We start from the raw sequence: 24,192 nt of genomic DNA on the forward strand, positions 1-24,192 counted from the left end.
TCATATACAGGTTGAGTATCCCTTATCTGAAATGCTCAGGACCAGAAATGTTTCAGATGTCAGATTTTGTTTTGGATTTTGGAATATTTGCATAATATATAATGAGAGATCTTGGAGATGGGACCCAAGCCTAAACATGAAATTCATTTGTTTCATTATACCTCATATACAACTTGAAGATAAGTTTTGATATTTTAAGTAATTTTGTGCATGAAACAAAGTTGGTGTACCTTGAGCCGTCCGAAAACTAAGGTGTCACTATCTCAGTCACCCATGTGGACAATCTGTGGCATCACATTGGTGCTCAAGGTTTCAGGTTTAGGAGCATTTGGGATTTTGAATTTTTGGATTAGGGATGCTCAACCTGTATTTTTATCTCACCAACCAGACGTCTGTTGACATTGATATATAAAGATTTAACTCACATCTCTGACTCGCCTTAGAAGTATACTTTGTGAGATGATTTTAAAGGCACCTTTTCCTTTCCTCTATTTATTTGTATGTCATAACATCTGTAAACTGCACATTTACATTTCCCAAGTTAACATTTGCATTTTCTATAACCATAAAGTCTCCCTTATATACGCAGATTCTAAAATTGAAAATCAAAAGCAAGTGTTTATATAAATATTGTTCACTGGATGGGCCAATTCACACAGTCTTGATTGCCTCACCTTTACTATCTTCCTAATTTTATGACTTCTGTGTCTGCAGGGAGAATGGGAAGTGTCAGGGTCAAATGAAAACTGCTCAAAGCCATTCCACATACCAGTTTGCTTTGAATTTGGATCATACACTTTTTGAGCAATTTGTTTACCCTGTTTGTAGTGTTTTTTTGTTTTGCGGGAGACAAATCATGCCTTTTTCATATTACCTTCCCAGATTTGATGTTAATTTTCTTAAAAGATCCCAAAAGATATTGGTCGTCTTCACTTTTATGATGAATGGGACTTTTAATTTTGTGTGATACTCAGGGTGCTTTGAAAATTGTCTTTTTTTTTTCTTGGTCCCTAGGAGTGTTTTTTGTATTTGATAATTTTTTTTCCCAAGTTTTCTCTGTTCTCTATTTTTGGAGCTTGTATTAGATTCTAGAACTGAATTCTTTAATAGAGTATCTTTCGTGTTTTTTTCATCTTTTATATTCTAGTATATATTTTTTACTTTCAACCCTTTTATTAGCAATTGTTTTTAATTCTCCAGAACTTGCTCGCTCACTCTATATATGTTTAAATGTTGCTTAATAATAGTGAATTTTCTGCTTTACTAGTACTTTTTAAATTCCTGGAATTTAACCTAAGAAATCATGTCTTATGTTGATCATTTGTTTTTCTGCTGCTTGGTGTCAGATATCTTAACCCTTGATCATTTTATAAGTTGTAGGTACACATGCTCCTCAATTTACAATGGAATTACATCCTAATAAACCCACTGTAAGTTGAAGATATCAGTAAGCCAAAAATCCATTAAATACACCTAAACCTGCTGAACATCATAGCTTAGCCTGACCTGCCTTAAACGTGCTGACAACACTTACATTATCCTAAAGTTGGGCAAATTCATCTATACAAAGCCGATTTCGTAATGTGTTGAATATCTCATCTAATTTATTGAATACTGTACTGAAAGTGAAAAACTGGTTGTTGAAACTCACCATTAACGTACACAGCTGAAAGCACACTGAGCCGAAGAATGTTTGAAACATCTAAAATTGCTGGATGACAGGGATGCCACGGTGACAGGGCAATCAATTTCTCTTCTGGTGAGGCTCGAGAATAAGCACTTGGGCATCCACACAGAACGCTGTAGAGTTTGGGTGGTTTACCCTCGTGGTCTCATGGCTGGCTACAAGCTGCGTCTGGCTGCTGCTGCCCAGCATCGCAGTCTCCATCCACCACATACTTGTAGCCTGGGAAAAGAGCAAAATTCACAGTACGATTTCTGCTGAATGCATATCGCTTTTACACCATCATAAAGTCAGAAAGTCATGTAAGTTTAACCACTGTAAGGGTCCGTTTGGTATATTTAATGCAACTCAAGATCAGCTTTCATCAGATTCTGCAAGCTCTTCCATTTTTGTACTTTTCTCCTCCGCCCTTAGAATTGAGTGCCCTTTTTCTAATTATTTCAAGGTCTGCTCTCAAGGCAGAGGTTGAGATGTGACTGATAAGGCTTTTCTTCCTTGAATTCTTTGCATTTTAATAGGAGTGAAAGACTGTGGCCTTAGCTAAAAGGAAGCTCAAAATGTGGAGTCGCAAACACCAGCTACATATGTGAGAGTTTGGGAATAACGGTGATGTAGTGGGGAAGGAACGTCAGGGGGTACCTGATTTCACACAGGTTGGATAACCTACCTATTCCACCAGTCCCTGGGATCTTGGGGGTGGAGTAGGTATGTCTTTTTTGATTTTATTGTTTGCACTTACAACATTTTCCCCTATTTATTTACTAGAGACAGGGTCTTGCTGTGTTGGCCAGGCTGATCTTGAACTCCTGGCCTCCCAAAGTGCTGGATTACAGGTGCATGCCACAGTGCCTGGCCTTGATAACATTTTTATTATATAGGACGGCAGCAGTGATCAGTTTTCCCCTCGCACCTTCCCCATAGCTTCACACTTGTGCTGGTTTGCATAGTTCTCTCTCATTAGTGCCCTAACTTGGGAGCAGTCATTTTTTCATTTTGTTTGGTGTGGCCTTCATCGATTTTTTTAGTGTATTGGAAATAGGGTGGTATTTCGTTTTCTAAAGCATTTTCTAAAAACTTCGACTTGCCAGTATGTGCTTATGCTCACTGTTGGATTTAGATTCCCCGGTCCACACCGAAGCGCGAACCTAGTACCTCCAGCGTGAAACAGTCCAGAAAGGAGTCGCCTATGTCCCGGGGCCCCGGCCGGGAGAACGCCTCGCGGGGCGGGCTGGTGGGTGGCTGCGTGCGGGGAGCCGCGGCGAAGCTGCTTCCGCCCGCTCGTCCCGAGCTCGCGGAGGCGGGCTTCCACGGGCGGCCCTGACCCGGTGGTCCTGACGCTCTCCCAGCGAGCGGCGGGAGGTTTCCCAGGGGCAGAGCGAGAGGTTGGCCCAGTAGGATCGGGGGACTGAGCCGAGAGTCACCGAGGTTCCTGCCCCGGGAGCCCGGGCTGGCCACACCCAGGTGAGTGGCACTGTGGGGCGCGGCGCAGCTAGGCTGGCCCCGCGGGTTTTCCTCGGGCTCTCACTTTAGAATAGCAGTTCTGATCTCTTTGGATCACATAAATTATAGAACCGAGTTTTACATAAAATTGCAGGGGCTTTAACCTTTAACCTCCTTGAAATCCATTAACAGACCCACCCAAGGAAGCCAAGAACTGCACATTGACCCCTGCTCTAGAGACAGATGGTGCCATGAGGGATTCCATGCCAGGAGGGGACAGGGGACCAGGGGTTGGCCTGTGGGGACACTGACGCTGGACACTGAAGTGAGCAAATGAGATTTGTCCCAGTTCTTTGATCTTTACCTAAGTGATTCATTGTTTTGCTGTAATTTTGGGCATGTTTATCAAATCATCAAAATAGGTCATCTGGAAGATACTTTGGGAGATTTCTTAAAAGATTTTTTTGTCTCCATCAGAGTTTTCTGGATTTAGAGTCTCATATTTCTGTGGGATTCTTTTTCAGAATCAAAAATCTTTTATCTCTCCTTCTGAACATAGGAACTTACTATCCTACCATCTTGGATATTTTAACTTGGTTTTAGTTTTAGTTTTGGGATGAGGCTTACCGTGTGGGAGATTGAAGAATTCTCAACAGAAATCAAAGCACTTTAAAATAGTTTTAAAAATTATGGATAGCAGGAGAAGCTGCTTCTATGTAACAAAGTAAGCCTGATACTAGTTGGAGTAGCCTTAACATTGGCTGTATTTGCCGACTTGTGTAGTACCTAGCTTATCAATGACCTGCTTTAGGCTTTGATTTGCTTCTGTGTAAAAGGAAGACAATAACTAGATTTTTCCCCCACATCTCCATCTGATGAAGTCACACAGTCCATACAGTTACATAAAGTATTTTTAAGAGGCAGCCCTGTGTAAGAAGGCTCGGTATCATAGCTGAATGCTGGTGCGCTTGGATTTTAATGCTCAGGTCTTATTCTGGTATTACATTAACTGCTTTGTCGAATTTAGAGAGTTGATTCTTAAGTCATTGATCACTTTGCCAGCTCTAGTGGTTGACTCTCTATTATGATACAGTTTGCCCTTGGGATATCATACAGCAAGAGTGATGCTTGTTAATTGACCATCTTGGCATCTTATTATATACCTCCTCTAGCAATTGTTTCATCAATCTTAGATTGTTCCATTACTGGAGATTTATTCATGATAATCCACTGATGCCAATCAGCTAAGCATACTTCCCAGTGTGTTCATGCCAGTTAAATGTTGCAATACAAGTTCTGGCAATTTCATCTTAACATGTTTGTTGTTCAGCTGAGGTGTTTTATTGGGCTAGCAATCATCTGGATAGGTGGAAAGTTTGTTTCCAATAATTTACTTCAGTTTTATAAACAGAATTACTGTTGCTATGATGCCACAAAGAAAACACTATCATTTGGAGTAGAATTTAGAATGTATACGTGCCAAAATAAGTTCAGTTTATCATAGTGTGAATACTGTAAAATATGTACTGAGAGTAATGCTAATTGCTTATTTAAATAGTAACAAACCTGTAGTTTTCTCATCTGTGTATATAATTCACTAGGAAAATGAACACTACTCTGGTGAAATGACTCAGATTAACCAAAGTTTGAATCCCATTACTAATTGTGTGATCTTAGGGAAGTTAATTTTTTAAATTTGAAATAAAACTTACCTACAATAAAATGCACAAATCTTAAGTTTACAGCTTAAATGTTTACCTATGTGTGCTCCTTGTAACCATCACCTAAATCAAGATGTGAAACATTTCTATCACCCTAGACAGTTTTCTCTTGCCCCTTTACAGTCAACTCCCTGTCCCAGAGCACTATTCTGATTTTTATCACCATAAATTGGGTTTGCCTGTTCTTGAATGTCATATAAATGGAATCATAGAGTATCTCTCTTTTGTATATGGCTTCTTTTGTTCAGCATAATAGCCGTGAGATTCATCCATGTTGTTTTGTGTAATAGTTTCTTTTTATTGTGTCATATGAATAACTACAAATTATTTTTGTGGTCTCGTATTGACAGGCATTTGGATTGTTTCCAGATTTTGAACAAAGCTCCTACTAATATTTTACTACAAGTCTTTTGGTCAACACAAGGACTCATTTTTCTGGGCATATACTTAGAAGTGGAATTGCTGGAACATAGGGTATAACTTTTTATTAGAAACAGCCAAAGAGTTTTACAGAATGGTTGTAACATTTACTATAGCCACCAGCATTATAAGAATGTTCTGTTTGCTCCACATCCTCACCATCACTATGTGTTACTGTTATTTTTAATTCTAGCCATTTACTGTGGTTTTAATTTATATTTCCCTGATGATTAGTGATGTTGGGCACCTTTTCATATGCTCATTGGCAGTTTCCTTCTTTCTTCACCTGTTTACATGCCTGTCCAGTCACATAAAAGGGGGTGGAGAAAAGGTGGTGAAGCGGTGGTGTTTGTCTGGGGTAATGCCTGAGATTCATTGTTGCATGCCAAGGAAATCAAAGATGCGGCCACACAAGGAGTGGATTTAGGAGCAGAAAGTTTAATAGGCAAAAGAGAAAAGAGAATAGCTCTCTCTCCTGCAGAGAGAGAGAGATGCCAGAGTGGGTCTTCTGGTACCATGGTGAAGTGCACAGGGTTTTATAGTCTGGCTTGAGGAGGCAGTGTCTGATTTACATAGGGCCCAAAGATTGGTTGAACCAGGTGTGATGTTTATAGTCGAAGAAGCTGGCCACCCCAATCTAATCTTTTATTATGCAAACAGATTTTCTACCTGGCTGGTGCCATGTTGTCTGCTCCCTACTGTACATATGGCTGACAAAGAAAAGGGAAGATGGAGCCGCCATGTTGAACATGCCTAGCCCCTAGGTAGCCTTTTCCTATTGTCACAGCTGCCAGCTTTCACCCGTGCAAGCTTCCAGCTTGCTTCTCTATGTCTGCAGCTCAATTTTACAGGCTGCTTTTTGTTAGAAAAGAAATGATTTGAGGGCTGCTTTTTATTAAAAGGGAAACCGATCAAGGACTTCCTTACCCTCACTGTCTGCCTAAATAATTTTTTTAAACTCCTATATCATTGGGATCAAAGGATGAGGTGCTGTCTTGCTATTCAGTGGTGATACCAAGAGTTGTGAAACTAGTTTATCCTTAGGCTAAATTACAGTCCTTTGGGTTGCTCATTATATCTTTAGGGTGACATTTGCTGCTGTTACAACCCCGAAACTTCAGTGGCTTAACAAAATAGAAGTATGTTTTTTGCTCACCTGACTGTCCAAAAAGGGTATTCCTGGTAGGTAGGTGTCCTTCCCAGTCGTTACTTACGAATCCAGGTTCCTTCCATCCTGTGGCTCTGCAGTCTGGCGGCTTCCAGGACCTTCATGCTTCTCTTCATCAAGCCAGAGCAAGGGAAAGAGTTGGGGAGGAGAGACAAAGTGGACTTGTGGAACATTTGTATGGGTCAGGCAAAGAAATAAGCATATACATCTCAGATTCCACTGTTACAAACTTAGTCACATGTAACTGTAAGAGAGACTGGGAAATGTGGCCTTATCTGTGTGCTCAGAAAGCTGGGAATCAGCTAGCAGTTTTTGCCAATACTGATGAAATGGGTTGTTCTCCAGGATGGTCAATGGATTTCTGTAGTAAATTGAGTCAGGACAAGACTTCTTGATCTTCACGTATCAAGGAATCTGTGTAAACTGCTAAGAGTTCTTAAATAAGACACCTTCCCATTCTCTGCTTTCTGCAGCATGAAGGAGAGTGACCATGGAAATATAGATAATGATAACTGAAATCCATTCTGTGATGGTGCAGAATGCTTGGCTGAAAGCTCTTCTCCATTCATGATGATTTTTAAAATCTAGTATCTAATATTTATAAAATAAATGCAATTTGGAATAAAGTAATCATATTTCATCTTTCATAAATAATCCAGAACTTAGGATTTTAAAACTTTAAAAAAGTGATTAAGTAGTTTTAGTGACTTATTAGAAAATGACTTCTAAGACAGTCCGTGGGGAAAAGCAAAGCTGTTTCTTTCACACCTTTTTTTCCATTGGGCTACTAATATGCTCCTATATTTGAGTTGCCAAGTCATTGTACTGTTCTTTTGTCTTAAAATCCTCTATCAATGAGAGAGAAATTACTGTAAATCATTTAAACCTTGGGTCAGCAATCCTTCTAGCTCTTAAGAGTTCAGTACACGTCATTGTTAGAGGAAGGAGAGGAAGAAGAAGGTAAAAGGGGAACAGAAAATGATCATGAGTTGAGGTGCAGTAGAGCTTCTCCAATTCTTATGTCTTGTAATAAAGTGGCCTTGTGTTGTCTAAGCTTTTCTTGGACAAATCGTTACTCTAGAACTGTCCTGTAAAAATATAATGTGAGCCATATATGTAGTCGATATATCCCAAATACTGTCATTTCAACATGTAGTCAATGTAATGATTATTGAGGTATATTACATTTATGTACTAAATCTTTGAAACCCAGTACATATTTTGCCTACGCTTACATCTCAATTTGGATGCTAAATTATCATTGGAAATACTTGATCTGTATTTAGAGTGTATGAAATGTGTAGTTATAGAGTAGATTCACACACCCAAGTTGTCCAAACATACTTGAAAGTTTTCCAACAGCTGAATCAAGTCTCAATTTTTAAATTTAAATTTAAATTAAGAAACATTAAATAAAATTAAAATTCAATTTCTTATTGCACTAGCCATGTTTCAAGTGCTCAATCCACATGTGGCTAGTGGCTACCGCATTGACACTACAACTCTAGAGTCTAGATTGAGTTTAGACTGTAAGCTCAAAAAATGTTTGTGGATTGAAAATATTAACGTAGTTTTAAAATGTCTAAAATAGAATTGAAAGTAGTGCTTAATAAATAAGCTAATGTAATTGAATAGCTGGAGGGAAGCCAGACTTCCAAAGCTAAACCTTTATTTCAAAAACTTATTCCTAGTAAACATGCAAAGTGCAGATACTTAGATCAGAATGGCTATACCTTTTTTTGGAGAATGCCTCTTTCTAGCCCAGTGGCTGGCAATTTTGGTCAAATTGCATGTTAATTGCCACATAACGGTTAGCTAAGCAATTGTGGAGGAAAATTTTAAGCTGTCATTTCTGTAATCCATTGGTTTGCATTTGGGCATTATAAAGTAAACATGAATGTAGTCAAAACAATTAGGGTTGAAATTCTGAAAATAATTATGTCCCATTCCATATTCCATGTCACTCTGCAGAGGAAACAATTTTCTTGTTATAGGGGCATGCACATCTAATTTTGAAAATCTAACCTGTCAAATATCCTGTGTGAAAAAAGCACTCTATTCTTTGAGAATGGGACTCTTCTACCCTAATGCCCAGACATCTTTTGTACTACCCAAATTTTACTAGTTCAATGCTTTACTCAAGTCGACCTTCTTTCACAAAGCTTTCCTTGATTACTGTAGTTCACATTGATCCCTCCCTTCCCTGAATTTCTTTCTCACTCATGGTAACAACCAAATATTTTGTCAACCAAATACTATGTATCTACAATGCTGTGAATTGTTTCCCATTTGATTATTGAGTTTCGTCACATCTAGCACATCCAACTCAGTCATTGATAAGTGGCAGTTGCTCAACATTTGCTTGAGTACACAGAAAACAAGAACACCATGGAAATCCTGGGTAATAAACATAAGAACCTCTGACGGTTCCATGCTTTGTGCTCAGATTGCTTTACTGCATTCTCTTGTCTTGAGTAGTGTCAGGAGCTCGACTCAACTGGAGAGAGAGTGCTGAACTGCCAGGTGTTGTTGGAATACGGGATTAAAGGACAATCAAAATGAAAGTGATAGTCAAGCTTTTCATCACTTATTGCAATAGTATAAACAAGAGTCTAAACCAGAGAAAGCACCTGCTCCATTCCATTCCTCCCGCAGCCCCCATGGAATGGCCCACTAGTTGAAAGTCAAGTAGACCAGCAGAGAGAGAGGAGTCGTCTCACTGTCTGAGAGCTCCAAACAAAAGGCTTGGGCAGTTTTATGGGCCCAGGGCCTAGCAGGAGGCAGACGGAAGGGCTAGGAGTGCAAAAGCACTGAGTCAGGTGGAGCAAATCGTCTTCAAGTTTTCCCGATAAGGATACCTCTAAATGGAGGCAGCTGAGCCAGGAATGCAGCTACGTGTAAGGTCATGGTGGGCCAGGGGACTGTAATGACTTCCAGAGACTGCAGTGCACTGGCAGTGCCACTAAGTCTGATGTGGAGAGAGCAGCTTTCACCCGTGAGGCCTGTCAGATAAAGTGTTTGTAATTGCCTATGATCAGGCCTGAAAAATCACTCAGATTTTTTTTTTTTTTGCCAGGAACCAGGCTCCTCAAGTAGGAAATCACTTCTATTGTCAAGGCCCAAAACTACTCTTATCTATTCTAGGAGGCACATTTTCTCACACTTTAACATCTCTGAAAGCAGGATGCATTTTACAATTGATGTCCTACAATTGTAGTGTCAGGTAACAGTTTATGATCTAGTTCTATGAAAAGCTTCTTTTGACACTTGTGTAAAGTCAAGAAAACACCGGCATCAAAAAGTCTTAGGTTTGATGAGATACAGTATTCTTTTACATCATAAACAGTGTCTACATCACATCTAGAGTTTGGCAGGTTTTGTCTTTGGCATCTCCATTTTAGGCCTTCCTAACATGTTCCAGTGAGCTTCCCAAGACTATGTAAATTCTTTTTCTGCCAGCTGAGAAGGATACAGTTTCTTTTCTATTTTTTCTTTGACCAAAGGCTCTTGTTCTGTAAAGGTCAGCATAGTCTAAAAAAAAACCTATCAGATCATATATCCTTTTTTTTTCCCTTACTGATGTTTACCTTTTTCAGGGATTTTTGGAATCTTAAATCATGCCAAGCCTTTCTGGGAATAGCTTGAAGAATTTTGAGAAATAAGTGACATGACTAAAAATGAAATTTCACTCATTTGGCTAGCTAATGGGTCTAAAGTGGAAGGAGTTGGGAAGACCCTTCACACATGCAATGGATCCTCTCGCTTGACTCTGTTGGGACTGCTGTGAACTGTCATAAGCTCTGCCAGGGCAGAACAAATGAATTAAACTGTGGAATGTTCTGTGGGCTTCAGCACCCAATTGGAACCATTTTCCCCAAATCCAACTGTTAAACCTGTCTAGGATTAAGGACTGGGGATAAGATTCTGATGACATTCCAATGGTGAACATCTGCACTGTTATTTGTCTTTAATGCAATTTGGGAACCAAATTCAAATGGTAGATAGGAGGAGGAAACCAAAGGATCCTCAGGGACCACATAAAACATGTGGCAAGCAAAAGCCCTTTCATAGAAAAAAGATTTGGAGACCAGATTTTGGGATAGTGGTCCTGACAGCCCTCTCTGCCAACGACTGAACAAGAGGCTCAGGCACTGGACTCCCTGAAATGGACTCTACCTTCCTTCTTTTGTGTGACCCTGGTTTACCTTTTCCATATATTTCTCCCTTCTAACACTCCCCTTAGCCTTGGATTATTCTGATGTGCACCCCTGCTCAAGAACCACTGGCTAGACTTTAGATATAGACAGCATGTTTAGATAGATGTATAGTAACACCTTCTGTTCATTTTCTGTCTTCTTGAAATTTGTTTTAGTTACTCATCGCTGCATAATAAGTTACCCCAAAGCTAAGTGGCAGAAAAACTACATGTATTATCTCTTTCTGTGCATTAGGAGCCTGGGCATGGCTTAGCTGGGTACTCTGGTTCTAGGTCTCTCGCAGGATACAATCAAGGTGTTAGCTAGGATGCACCCATCTCAGGGATTAACTGGGAAATGATCTGCTTCCAAGCTCACTTGGGATTTTTAGCAAGGTTCAGTTCCTTTGGGTTGTTGGACTAAAGGTCTCAGTTTCTTATGAGCTGTTGACCAAGGGCTGCCCTGAGTTCCTTACGATAAGTGCCTCTCCCTAGTGCAGTTTACAGCAAGGTAGCTGACTTCATCAGAGCAGGCGAGTGAGAGGGCTGGAGGGAGGGTGAGAAAGACAGAAGTTCCAGTCTCCTAACCTGATCTCAGAAGTGACATTCTGTTACTTTTACTGTACTCTGTTTGTTAGAAATGACTCACTCACTAGTTTCAACCTACACTCAAGAGAACATTATATAAGAGTGCAAATTGGGAGACATTTTAGAAGCTGTCTACCACAGGATGCAAATTATTGCATGAATGATATACCATTTAGAACAAGGGTATGGGTGTGAATCCTATTCCACATGTCTTGAATGTAATAATGTCACAGCGTTAAAAATTCAACTTGAATCTGACAGTCCCCATCCTACTGGACTAGCTGTAAGTTTTATCTCAGTCATTAGCGGGGAACCCCTCACCTTGTCACACACACTCATGCTTGTGTTGAGGTTCCAGGGTCATGAGCACCACCAAAGCCCTGGGGAAACTCTTCAGTTATCAATTGCCTGTCCACACTGCTTACTTCCAAGTTAGTTGTGGTGCTCTCAGCTCCATAGGCAGTGCTTTCGGGGCCAGTAGCCTTGCTGCTACTGTGCCGTCCTGGGGCAGGGAGTCTTTGTCAAGGCTGAGAGCTCCTGTTCCCAAGACCTGGCCACCCTCAGTGTACCCTGTAGTCACCCTCTTTGGAGCATGACTACTAAGAGGAACACAGGCCACCAAACTATATGTGTACGTAATCTGGCTTTTGTTGTTAGTGTAGAAGTGACATACATTCTCTTGCAGTTTTCTGCATTCTAAGCCGAAGTCTGAATTCAACGTTCTATGACCTAGAATAAGCAAGACATTTTCCACAAATATAACTATAAGTAATCTTCAACGTAAAAGCTATATTACAAAAGCAGAACACAAAACGTCCTTGTTGTAGTTAATGTAGAATCTTACAGAATTGTTTCTCACAAAACAACAGCAGCAACAACAATACACACACACACACACACACACACACACAATGATAACAAAATGAAGAGTACACATAATCTTCCAAGAAAGAAAGCTTCATCCCAACTTGGTTAATGGGATGTTTATATTCTTAGTGTCTTCAGGATACCTTCTGTGTGCATACATATCTTTTGGTTTTTTAGTTTATCCATATAGCAAGATGTAATGGCCATCTGTGTCAACTGTCTTTTGATTTTTTCAAAATTCTTTGACAAATTGCAATATAAGTCCTGTGCTCTCTGGCTTTAGCTCTACTTGGCCAAGGCTGATTTCCATTCATGCATTATAATAAGCACCCCAGTAATAGTGCAGGCTGGGTTTGGATCTGGTGGTTCCATACCACGTAGACCTAGACCTTGATTTATTTTTATCTGCTCCTTTGGACCCTTGGGATAAATACAGAGTACATGTATGTTTTAAATCAGCTCTCATGTTCCACCTTATGACAGGCTTTACTTTGTAACAAATTAACTCACTCTTCCCTTTCACCTTATATATCCTGCAGATTTCTAAGGAATGAAGGAAAAGATTGCAGTTACCAGTGTGGGATTGATATGGTTTGGCTCTGTGTCCCCACCCAAATCTCATCTCGAATTGTAATCCCCACATGTCGGAGGAGGGGCCTGGTGGGAGATGATTGGATCACGGGGGCAGATTTCTCCTCTGCTGTTCTTGTGATAGTGAGTGAGTTCTCATGACAGCTGATGGTTTTAAAGTGAGGCACTTCCCCGCCGCCCTCTAGCACGCTCGCTTCTGCTGCCATGTAACATGTGCCTTGCTTCCCATTCGCCTTCCGCCATGATTTTAAGTTTCCTGAGGCCTCCCCAGCCATGTGGAACTGTGAGTCAATTAAATTATTTTCTTTATAAATTACCCACTCTCAGGTTGTATCTATAGCAATGTGAAAACAGACTAATACAGTGATGTATCCCTTGTCCCAGCTTTGGGGCAGATCTGTGTCAGAGGCAGTGGTTAGTCTCAGGGACAAAACCCCTTTCTGGTAGGGGTTTTGATTTTTATAAACCTTGGCTTTGATTCTGTCATCCTCTCCTGAGAAGTTAGGTAGGTGGCTTCTGTGCTCTGTGTTGTTCGGGGAAACGGATGCTTTCATTCTCATGTGGTGATATAGTTTGGATATTTGTCCCTGCCCAAATCTCATTTTGAAATTTAATCCCCAGTGTTGGAGGCAGAGGTGGGGCCTGGTGGGAGGTGTTTGGGTCATGGGGGTGGATCCATCATGGCTTTGTGCTGTCTTCCTAATAGTGAGTTCTCATGAGACCTGGTTGCTTGTGTGGCACCTCCCCCTCACTCTCTCTCTCTCGCTCCTCTTTCGCCATGTGATGTGCCTGCTTTCCCTTTGTCTTCTGCCCTGATTGGAAGCCTCCTGAGGCCCACCCAGAAGCAGATGCTGCTATACTTCCTGTCCAGCCTGCAGAACCATGAGCCAATCAAACCTCTTTTCTTTACCCAGCCTCGGGCATTTCTTTATCGTAATGCAAGAATGGACTAACACAGGCCTGGAAAATGGCTGTTCGCGAGAGGGGTGGCGGCGAGCTGGCTGCTGGGGAGGGAGTCGGGGTTGTGCGGGGGCATTGGTTCGGCCCCAGCGGAGTCCGAGTCGGGGTTTGCAGCATGTTTTGCGGTGATGTTTCCAATCTCTTTCCCAACCAATGGATCAGGACGGCGGTCAGTAGCTCGGAGGGTCACGGATCCTGGCTCCACAAACGTTAAAGGAAATTGATGATGTCTATGAAAAATATAAGAAAGAAGATGATTTAAACCAGAAGAAACGTCTGCAGCAGCTTCTCCAGAGAGCACTAATTAATAGTCAAGAATTGCGAGATGAAAAAATACAGATTGTTGCTCGAATTGGTGGAAAATCGGGCAAGACAAATGGAGTTACATTCACAGTGTTTCCAAGATCCTGCTGAAAGTGAACGAGCCTCAGATAAAGCAAAGATGGATTCCAGCCAACCAGAAAGATCTTCAAGAAGACCCCGCAGACAGCGGACCAGTGAAACCTGTGATTTATGTCACATGGCAAATGGGATTGAAGACTGTGATGATCAGCCACCTAAAGAAAAGAAATCCAAGTCGGCAAAGAAAAGAAACACTCCAAGGCCAAGCAGGAAAGGGAAGCTTCACCTGTTGAGTTTGCAATAGATCCTAATGAACCTACATACTGCTTATGCAACCAAGTGTCTTATGGGGAGATGATAGGATGACAATGAACAGTGTCCAGTTGAATGGTTTCACTTTTCATGTGTTTCACTTACCTATAAACCAAAGGGGACATGGTATTGCCCAAAGTGCAGGGGAGATAATGAGAAAAGCATCGACAAAAGTACTGAAAAGACAAAAAAAGGATAGAAGATCGAGGTAGTAAAGGCCATCCACATTTTAAAGGGTTATTTGTCTTTTATATAATTCGTTTACTTTCAGAAAATGTTTTAGGGTAAATGCATAAGACTATGCAATAATTTTTAATCATTAGTATTAATGGTGTATTAAAAGTTGTACTTTGAAAAAAAAAAAAAAAAAAGAATGGACTAACACATGTGACAAAGCCTGACGCTACACTGAGGCAGCCCTACTGGCAGAACTCTCATCACAGTCCCCAAGCCTTTTCAAATACTTAGCTCAGTGCCCACTGAGGAGCCTACCTGCACCACATCAGTACCATTGTAAGCATGATTCATTCCATGTTCATTAAGTGAGGGAGTGTCACAAGAAGATGAATTTCAAGAACTATTTGAAGAAAGAGAAAGAGAATGGTGAGTTCTTCTTCTAGGGCACCATTTGGAAAATGGCTATTCCCAGTGAATTATCCTTCCCAAATAGCATTTTGATGCTGTTGTTCCTTTCTTTGAGGTTCACAATGGTTCTTAATTTTCATCTAATTTATGAGACCCAGTTATCCAGCACATGAGCTATGGGAGAGCCTTTCCAACATAGCTCACAATAAGCTTACTGCTCTGGCTTGGCAAAAACACTTCTCTGCTCCTCAAACACTCCTTCTCCACTGTGCTCTGGGATGTAGCACCTGTCCATCCTTTACTCAGAATGCTCTCACTCTGTGGAGCCACATGTTTTTCCTCTTCTGAAATTCTGTTTGAGACCCATCACTCTAGGAAGGCTTCCCTACTGGCTCACTTTGATTTGATGGTAAGTATGTTTCACATTCTGCTGAGACTGTGAGCCTTTCATGAGAAGGGACTGTGTGGCACTAGCATGTTAATATGTGGGTGCCCAATAAATGGTTGCTGGCTGGTTGTGCCAGGATCCCCTTGGTACTTAATGCTACATTCCACTCACTGCTGTGGGCTCAGCTTCCGTCCTTTGTGCCAGGAAAGAAAGCCATGGGAGAGATAGGATGTGACCAGAGACAAAAGCCTAGGAAGCACGGAAAATGTGTCTGACAGTAGAGACAAAGTAATGCAAACTGCAATGATGAATTTTAGTTATGGTTGCTATGTGTATTTGGGAAAGGAATTAGATGATTCTGATTAGCACCCCTCATTAAGAACCAGACCTGGCCGGGCACGGTGGCTCATGCCTGTAATCCCAGCACTTTGGGAGGCTGAGGTAGGCAGATCACGAGGTCAGGAGATCGAGACTCATGCTGGCTAACACGGTGAAACCCCATCTCTACTAAAAATACAAAAAAATTAGCCGGGCATGGTGGTGGGTGCCTGTAGGGAGGCTGAGGCAGGAGAATGGCGTGAACCCAGGAGGCGGAGCTTGCAGTGAGCCCACATCGCGCCACTGCACTCCAGCCTGGGCGACAGAGCGAGACTCCATCTCAAAAAAACAAAACAAAACAAAACAAAACAAAAACCCAGACCTGTGGACAGGACTGGCTATATACGTATATACGTTGTGGAGCTTAGTGCAAAATGAAAATATGGGGCTTGGGCTCAGAAACTTAAGAATTTCAAGACAGCAATAGCAAGGCATTAAACCAAATTCAGGGACCTTCTCATTGTAAGGCCCCAAGTGACCCAATTGTGCAGCTTGCACATCTTGTCTATAAAAGATTAACAAGTAAGTGACAGAAGGTTGAATGTGACTCACCAAAAATAAAGATTTCTTTATTTAAAATCAAAACCAAAAAAGCCTATTACATTCCCAATAAAAATTACAGAGTCATGTTAGACTAAATCTTCTTGGTCTCATGGGATGCACAGAGAACTGACTCTATCGTCAATAAGTCAGAGATTTTCAAGTAGAGAAAGTCACTGACTGTGTGCTATCTCTGAGAGTAGGAATGAGTCAGGTTTTTATGTTGATAAGAAGAGTGGGCCGGGCATGGTGGCTCACGCTTATAATCGTAGCACTTTGGGAGGCCGAGGTGGGGGGATCCCACATGGAGAAACTCCATCTCTACTAAAAATACAAAATTAGCCGGGTATGGTGGCACATGCCTATAATCCCAGCTACTCAGGAGGCCGAAGCAGGAGGATCACTTGACCGTGAAGGTGGAGGTTGCAGTGGACTGAGATCACGCCATTGCACTCCAGCCTGGGCAACAAGAGCAAAACTCCGTCTAAAAAAAAAAAAAAAAGTGAACTTTTTATTTTGAGAAACATGGCTCTAGAAGAGATACAAATTTGGATATGAAAGATTGCTGTGAGATTTGCAAGAGACAGTGATTGGTCTGTCTATACCTTCATTCAATAAATATTCATGGCCTAATATATTGCCAAACGCCAAGCTGCATGGCCAACTTCCTCTTGTATTGTGGAAATTTCCTGTGCTTGCTTTACTTTGGGGCTTTTGGGACATAGGGTGTTTATCAATGCCTGTGAATGGGAAGGGGCAGGAGCAGGCTTGGGCAGAGGGAGAACTCTGAATTGAGTTGCAGGTCCAACAAAGCCTGGGGATCTGCATTTCTTTTTTATTTGTTTATTCTTCTTTTAGAGACAGGGTCTCACTCTGTTGCCCAGACTGGAGTGCAGCGGCACAATCATAGCCTCAAACCCCTGGTCTCAAGTGATCCTTCCGCCTCAGCCTCCTGAGTAGCTGGGACTACAGATGCATGTCACCAGTACCAGCTAACTTTTTTTTTTTTTTGAGACAGAGTCTCACTCTGTCACCCAGACTGGAGTGCAGTGGTACGATCTCCACTCACTGCAACCTCCACCTCCCAGGTTCAAGCAATTATTGTGCCTCAGCCTCCTGAGTAGCTGAAATTGCAGACATGTGCCACCATGCTCAGCTAATTTTTGTATTTTTAGTAAAGACGGGGTTTCACCATGTTGACCAGGCTGGTCTCAAACTCCTGACTTCAACTGATCTGCCTGCCTCGGCCTCCCAAAGTTCTGCGATTATAGGCATGAACCACTGCACTTGGCCCAATGTTTTATTTTATTTTTATTTTTTGTAGAGATGGGGGTCTCACCATGCTGCCAGGGTGATCTGAAACTCTTGGCACTAAGCAATACTCTCACCTCAGCCTCCCAAAGTGCTGGGATTACAGGCATAAGCCACCACGTCTGGCCAGAATCTGCATTTCTACACAAGTTTCCAGTTAATGCCCATGTGACTGATCATGGCCACAGTTTGAATAGCAAAGTTCTGTAGCAAACTGACTGGTTTTCAGCTGATAATAAAACAATGAAGGAAGAAATGAACAACTGCTAACTGTGTCTATGGGTTCTTCATGGTTTCTTTTTTAATTATAATGATGTGGAAAAACTGTGAGCTACGCTTAATTACGTGATGAAAATGCAAATAATACTTTCTCTTCATGGTCTTAAAGAAATGTTTTTGAAGATTAATGAGGTGAATGCTTGGAAGGCTGGTAGAGTTTCTAGAAAGCATGGTACTGCTTTAGTGCTTGGCATGAATATGTAGTGGAGTCCACATGTGAGTATTTCCTCGGAAAGTTGTTATGTGATTCTATTATATTTCAGAAAAGGAGACTTCAGAAACTGCATTTGAAAGTTTCTTATTCACATCACTGTTCTTAGGGACCGTGTGCACAGAGGTCTGGGCATTTTACTGCAGCTTTCCCTGCTGAGTTAGTGTAACCACAACCATATTCCGTGATTAGCCTATTAAGCTCCCAAGCCCTGGGAATGGGATTGTTTCTTCTTGAAGGTATAGAGTTGGAGGTGAGCACTGCAGAAGGCATAACTATACAGTCTAGAGATTTATTTTTTGAAAAAAAACTGGAATTTAGTAATCTGAAAGAGTGTTATCCATCAGGGTGTCTGCTTATAAGACCACAAATGTATTTCAAGGATATTGCAGTTGCTCAACATTCAGTAATTCTGTCTGCCCTTTTGGATATCCACGTCAACTGGCCTTTCTCAGCCAGGGCTCTGTACAAGAATTAAGCCTGATTCCCTAAAGGTATCCATTGTATATAGTACATATTGTATGTGATAGGAATTAGATTATCTTCTGTACATTTAGATTTGTACTAATTATGTTCCATTCTTGGTAAAATAAAAGAGTCACTTAAATTCTTTTCTGTGTTTTGTGGTTCAGATAAGGAACCTGGATGGAAAGGCTGCCAGTGATTCTTATTGTTTTCATAGAGCTATAATTATTAACTGGCAGATTGCTGTGTAATTAGTTCCTGCTATAATTATTAATTACAATAATTTAATAATTATTAAATTGAAGGAAGAAGGAGGGAGTCAGAAGTTTAAAGAAACAGTAACATATTTGCAACCTCCATTTGAGCTGGGTGAGGAAAATAGTCTTTGACTTAACACCAAAAAGTAGTATAGTGCAGGTGAAGATTTTCAGAGGTGGAGTAGAGGAGGAGCAAGGTAGAGGCAAGTCTGGAGTAAAGATCTTGAGCAGCGCTGTCCAATAGAAATACAATGTGGGGCCGGGAGTGGTGGTTCAAGCCTGTAATCCCAGCACTTTGGGAGGCTGAGGCTGGTGGATCATGTGAGGTCAGGAGTTCAAGACCAGTCTGGCCAACATGGTGAAACCCTGTCTCTGCTAAAAATACAAAAATTAGCCAGGGGTGGTGGCGGGTAGCTGTAATCCCAGCTACTCGGGAGGCTGAGGCAGAAGAATCGCTTGGGAGGCGGAGGTTGCGGTGAGCCAAGATCACACCACTGCACTCCAGCTAGGGTGACAGAGCAAGACTCCATATCAAAAAAAAAAAAATCACAATGTGAACCTCATTTTCAAAAGTAAAAAAGATAAAATTAACTATAATAATATATATCATTTAACCCAAAGTGTTGTTTTTAAATTATGATCAATATAATTATTTTTAATGAGAATTTTACATTCTTTTTTTGTATTCATCTTCAAAACCTTGTATGTATTGGATTTCCAGCACGTCTCAGATTGGAATTGTCACACTTCAGTTGCTCAGTAGTCACCTGTAGCTAGTGCTACTGCATTGGACAGCACAGCTCTGGATGCCATATCACTACAAAGATGATGTAATTTATAATTAAACAGTAAAGTTGTATTTTTCAAAATGTCATAAAATACAAATATGCTAAAAGTAAAAATAAGTCATTTGTAGATTTTCTCTTTTTTTCCTCTGTCTCTTCCATCTTTCCTTCTCCCTCCATTCCTTCTGTCTAAGCCTTGGGGCACTCTAACATAGAGAGGTCAGGGAGAACAGGAGGCCTCGGTACAGCGACTGAACAAAGACCGGTGAGGCAGGAGGAGAACCAGGAGAGTGTGGTGCTCCAGAAGCCATGGTACCCTGGAGCCAGCTTCTATCAGTTCATGAGGGCTGATTGGTAAATTTTCTGGAATTTAGTAAACAGGTTGAAGTATGGTCATTAATAAAAATTATATAACTTAAATAAATTGTACTTTTAAAAAGTACTCAAAATTCATTTCTTCTTAATTTTTTTTTAAATGAGGATTTATTTGACAAGTTTTACTTAGCGCAATATACGTAAAAGGAAATCACAGTACAATGAAAGATTTAAATCAAGGCCTCAGAATCTCATACAAACATCAAGACCAAAATCCTAAAGTATTGGTATTGCATCTCAAATTTTTCCCATTAACTTAAAAAAAAAAAAAAAACTTTAAACTTACGTGCCTTACAGGTTATTAAATAAAACTAGAATTAACAAAGATGCCAAAATGTTTCACTTTAATTGTAGACAGACACAGCTCCTACATTGAGTTTTACAACAACAACAACAAAAAACATGTCTTTCAGCATGCATCTACACAGTGTTCAATACAATGTAGCAAAGGGCAACAGTGAAGATAATTCAACTCCTTTTACCTCAATACACTTATTGCTTAAGAACATCCTATAATATAGCTAACTTGAGCAAAGCTGGAACTTGTTTAACAGTTATAGTTTACTCAACTTCACTGTTACATCCTAGATGAGTATTGTGTTAAAAAATACTGAGCCTTAAGTCTTCATAACAATCCTGATTTCTGCTTAGAGAGTAAGCATAAATCATAAGCTTGTATTGCAGAAACTGTTAAACTGAAGTTTTGGGTTTTTCTTAAAAAAAAATTGAGCAAGAGTCAGTGATCAATTATATTCCCCATCCACCACTCATACTGGACATGGTAGACATCCCTCCCATTCCATTCACACCTATAGATGCACGGCTTCCATTACTGTAGTAGCTGCTGTTCATTGCTCCTTGGCTTCCTATGCAATGTCTGATTGAAAATCACATGAGTTTTCCTGTAAAACTTGGTCATATCCACTTATGCTGCTGTGGCCACCATAGCCACCTCCATAACCACCACTCAGCTGCTGGCTGGCTGGGCCACCATAACTGGACTGGATTGACAAGCCCATGCCCCCTATCATTTGGCTACCATAAGCAGTACCGCTGGCTCCTGCTGTAGAATTCAAGAAAGGTTCTACATAGCTGTGTTGCGTATTTGCTTTGTCTTTTGACATAGCTGCCACAGCATCTTCATGAGTTGCAAACTCAACATCTGCTTCTCCAGTTACTCTGCCATCAGGACCAATTTCAATGTGTACCCTCACAGGATTGAGCAGTCAAAAAAAATTACAAATGTCATTCTCAGTAGCTCTGTAAAGTAATCCACACGTATACACAGTGTCCTCTTGTGCTCTGGAAGGTAGAGCCACCATCCCCATATTTGTGATCAGACATTCCTGAAAAACAATAATTGAGGTCTCTTCCAAATCTATCTGACCCAAATCCATAGCCATAGCCATTATAATTGTCATAGGCTCCATATCCTCCACCATAAGCACCATGCCTCATCCTCTGAAAGCCAGCTCCTCTGCCAATGCTGTTAAACCCTCTGCCAGAACCAGGTCTGTCATGGGACCTGGCCGCTGCATGGCCATAAGCTTTTATGGTGGATTGTAGTGAGTTCTAACTTCAGCCCTGCTGCTCTTAAAGATTTCAATATACCTGTGCCCTATTCTTTCCTTGTGTTTCTTTAGAGCCTTTTCGGTTATTTCCTGTGAAGCAAACTGCACGAAGGCCTCCTCTGTACTCCTCCCCTGGAGTCCACTGGCAATGTTATCTCATTTGGCACGATTTCCAACCCTGAGAAGAACTGAACAATTTCTTCCTTGCTGCATTGAAAGGGAAGTCCTCTAAGCTGTACAAAGCCATCACTGGCCGTGTCAGGACTATTTGGACCAGTATGCTTCAACACCCAATCCATTTCAACGTTGTTTGACTTGAATGCTTCAACAAAACTGTGTCCCATAGTTTCTCTGTCTTTTTTCAGGGCCAATTTGACTTCATCTTCTGATTCAAATTCAACAAAAGCCTTGCCAGCCAGCCTGCCTTCTCTGGTGTAGATGAAACGAATACCTTGAGCCTTATTTTGAATTTTGCAGTCAGAAAAAAACGCTGCACTTCATCGGCCAAGCAAGACCAGGGCAAGCAGTGGACCTTCAATATAAACTCCTCTCCACCTTTGGTGCCCAACATTATTGTCTCTTACGTGGTCTGGTGTCAAAACAGACCAGACAACCGACTTCGGCAGGGCTAAAAAGAAATGGCCCAGTTCTTCGTTATTTTGGTAGACTTTACTAGTATCTATGCTGTTGAGATTATGGCTGTTGCATCTGTGTGGTGGAAATACTACATAATGGTGTGTACTACTGTTCATCTCTTTCTAACTCAGCAGTCACGCTGATAGACTGAATTGGACATAGTGGGAGTACTTACATCACAGAAATCAACAAAGGCAACAAATCGGAACTTTTGAAAATTTTTCTGGAGAACCTGTTGTTAAACATTTACCAGCACACTACTGCCTGGAAGCCAAGAGAAGATGGAGTACCAAGGGGAGAGGAATCAGTTGTGTCAAGTGCTGGTAAGATGAGGTTAGTAACATAAGGTTTGGGAATTGAACATTGGATTAACCTCCATGGATTTCACAAGGACTAAAAAAGACAAAATCACTGCGTTTGTGGAACTTACATTCTGATGATTGACTTGGAAATTTAATAGCAAATAGAACAGAAAAAAAATGTCCTGCCTTCATGGATTGGGATGTAGTAGGCATTTTGAAGGACCTGCTGTTCTTGGAATAGTAAATTTCATTCTCTCCACCTTCTAAGCTTTGTATGTTCTCTGTGTTTAGACTGCCCTTTGCTATCTTATTCTGCTGGTGTACATCTGTCTACTCATTTCTTTAGGATTCAGCTCAAATGTGTATTCCTTTGGGCAGCTGTCTGTGAACTTTGCAGGCAAAATTAAATGCTTCCCCTGAATATTCCTGTTTTTCTTATGCCTGTATTTTTCTCATTGCTGTAATGATGGCCCATTTCTACATCTTTCCTTGATGAGCCCACTGACTGATAATGGCTGTGATCTTCATCTTTGTATCTCAGGGCCTGCCACCATCCTTGGCACATAGTAGATGCTATGTCTCTCTACTCTTTAGAGACTGAAGGAATCAAGTAATTAATCTGGGATTAAGATATTGAGACCTGATCCAAGGCAGAGGGACCACAAGACCTACTCTATGGGGGGATGTAAATGGTTGTCAGTAGAACTGTGCTTATTTCTGTCTCTGGACCATTTGACTCTCTCTCTTTATCATTCTCTCTCCTGATTTGAATATCTAATCTGGGGCCTGAAACAATCAATGTGCTATATTATAAAATAAAACTTGTTTGCTTTTCTATTCGGAGATCTTTTATTGCTAATATTTTCCACTTGTTACCTTTTCTTTCTCAATCAATTTACACTGTGAATTTATTCATTTGTTTAGCAATTTCCATTTTATTTTCACCTCCTCATGTTTTCTTAAAACTAAGTTACTTCTTAGCATCATGGTTACATCAGGGATCATTTGGTTGCAAGGAACAAAAACATGTTCAATCTACTTTAATAAGCAGTAGTTTATTGCATTGATATAATAGGCAATGTCATGGGCATCCACAGGCAGGGACTTAATACAACAGGGTCTCTTTTGTTCCACATGAGCACCTGTACTGAACTGTCAGTCATCACATGGACTCTCACCCTTGATTCTCTCTTTGCTTTTTTTCACTCTCTTCTTAGCCATCTTTCTTTTCTCGCATGTCTAAAACAGGGCTGCCAGAACCCATCACCTGATAGCTCCACTCAGCCGACTTTGTTTCACATTCCCATGTGAGAGGATCCGGTGAGTTAGCCAGGTCTATGAACCACATGTAACCTGGGATCCTATCTCGATGAAAGGGTGTGTTCTTCATTTCCTAGGGATGTTGTAGCAAATTACCACAAACTTGGTGACTAAAAAACCACAGAAATGTATTCTCTCACAGTTCTGGAGACCAAAAGTCCAAAATCAACATGTCAGCAGGGTTCTTTCTGGAGTCTCTGAGGGAGAATCTGTTCCATGTTTTTCTTTAAAAAAAAAAAAAATTTTTTTTAAGAGATGGTCTTGCTATGTTGCCCAAGCTGGTGTTGAACTCCTGGCCTCAAGCAATCCTCCCACGTCAGCCTCCTAAAGTGCTGGGATTACAGGCATGAGCCACTGCCCCGGTCTTATTTCATGCCTCTCCTTCTCCTAGCTTGTGGTGGCTCCAGCAATCCTTGGTGCTTCTTGATTTGTAGACACGTCATGCCAATCTCTACTTAGTCACGTGGCTTTTTCCTTGTGTCTCTCTGTGTCTGTCTCTTC

The 24,192-nt window shown here is 41.0% G+C and overlaps 2 pseudogenes; one reads left to right on the plus strand and one right to left on the minus strand.

The window, feature by feature from the left end:
- The first annotated feature begins 13,787 nt into the window (after window positions 1-13,787).
- On the plus strand, window positions 13,788-14,616 carry LOC129036603 (inhibitor of growth protein 2-like; annotated as a pseudogene).
- A 6,112-nt stretch (window positions 14,617-20,728) lies between these two features.
- Window positions 20,729-21,824, minus strand: LOC129036608 (heterogeneous nuclear ribonucleoprotein H-like; annotated as a pseudogene).
- Window positions 21,825-24,192: the final 2,368 nt, after the last annotated feature.

This window comes from Pongo pygmaeus, chromosome 4 (genome assembly GCF_028885625.2).
Source record: "Pongo pygmaeus isolate AG05252 chromosome 4, NHGRI_mPonPyg2-v2.0_pri, whole genome shotgun sequence".
Classification (NCBI taxonomy): Eukaryota; Metazoa; Chordata; class Mammalia; order Primates; family Hominidae; genus Pongo; species Pongo pygmaeus.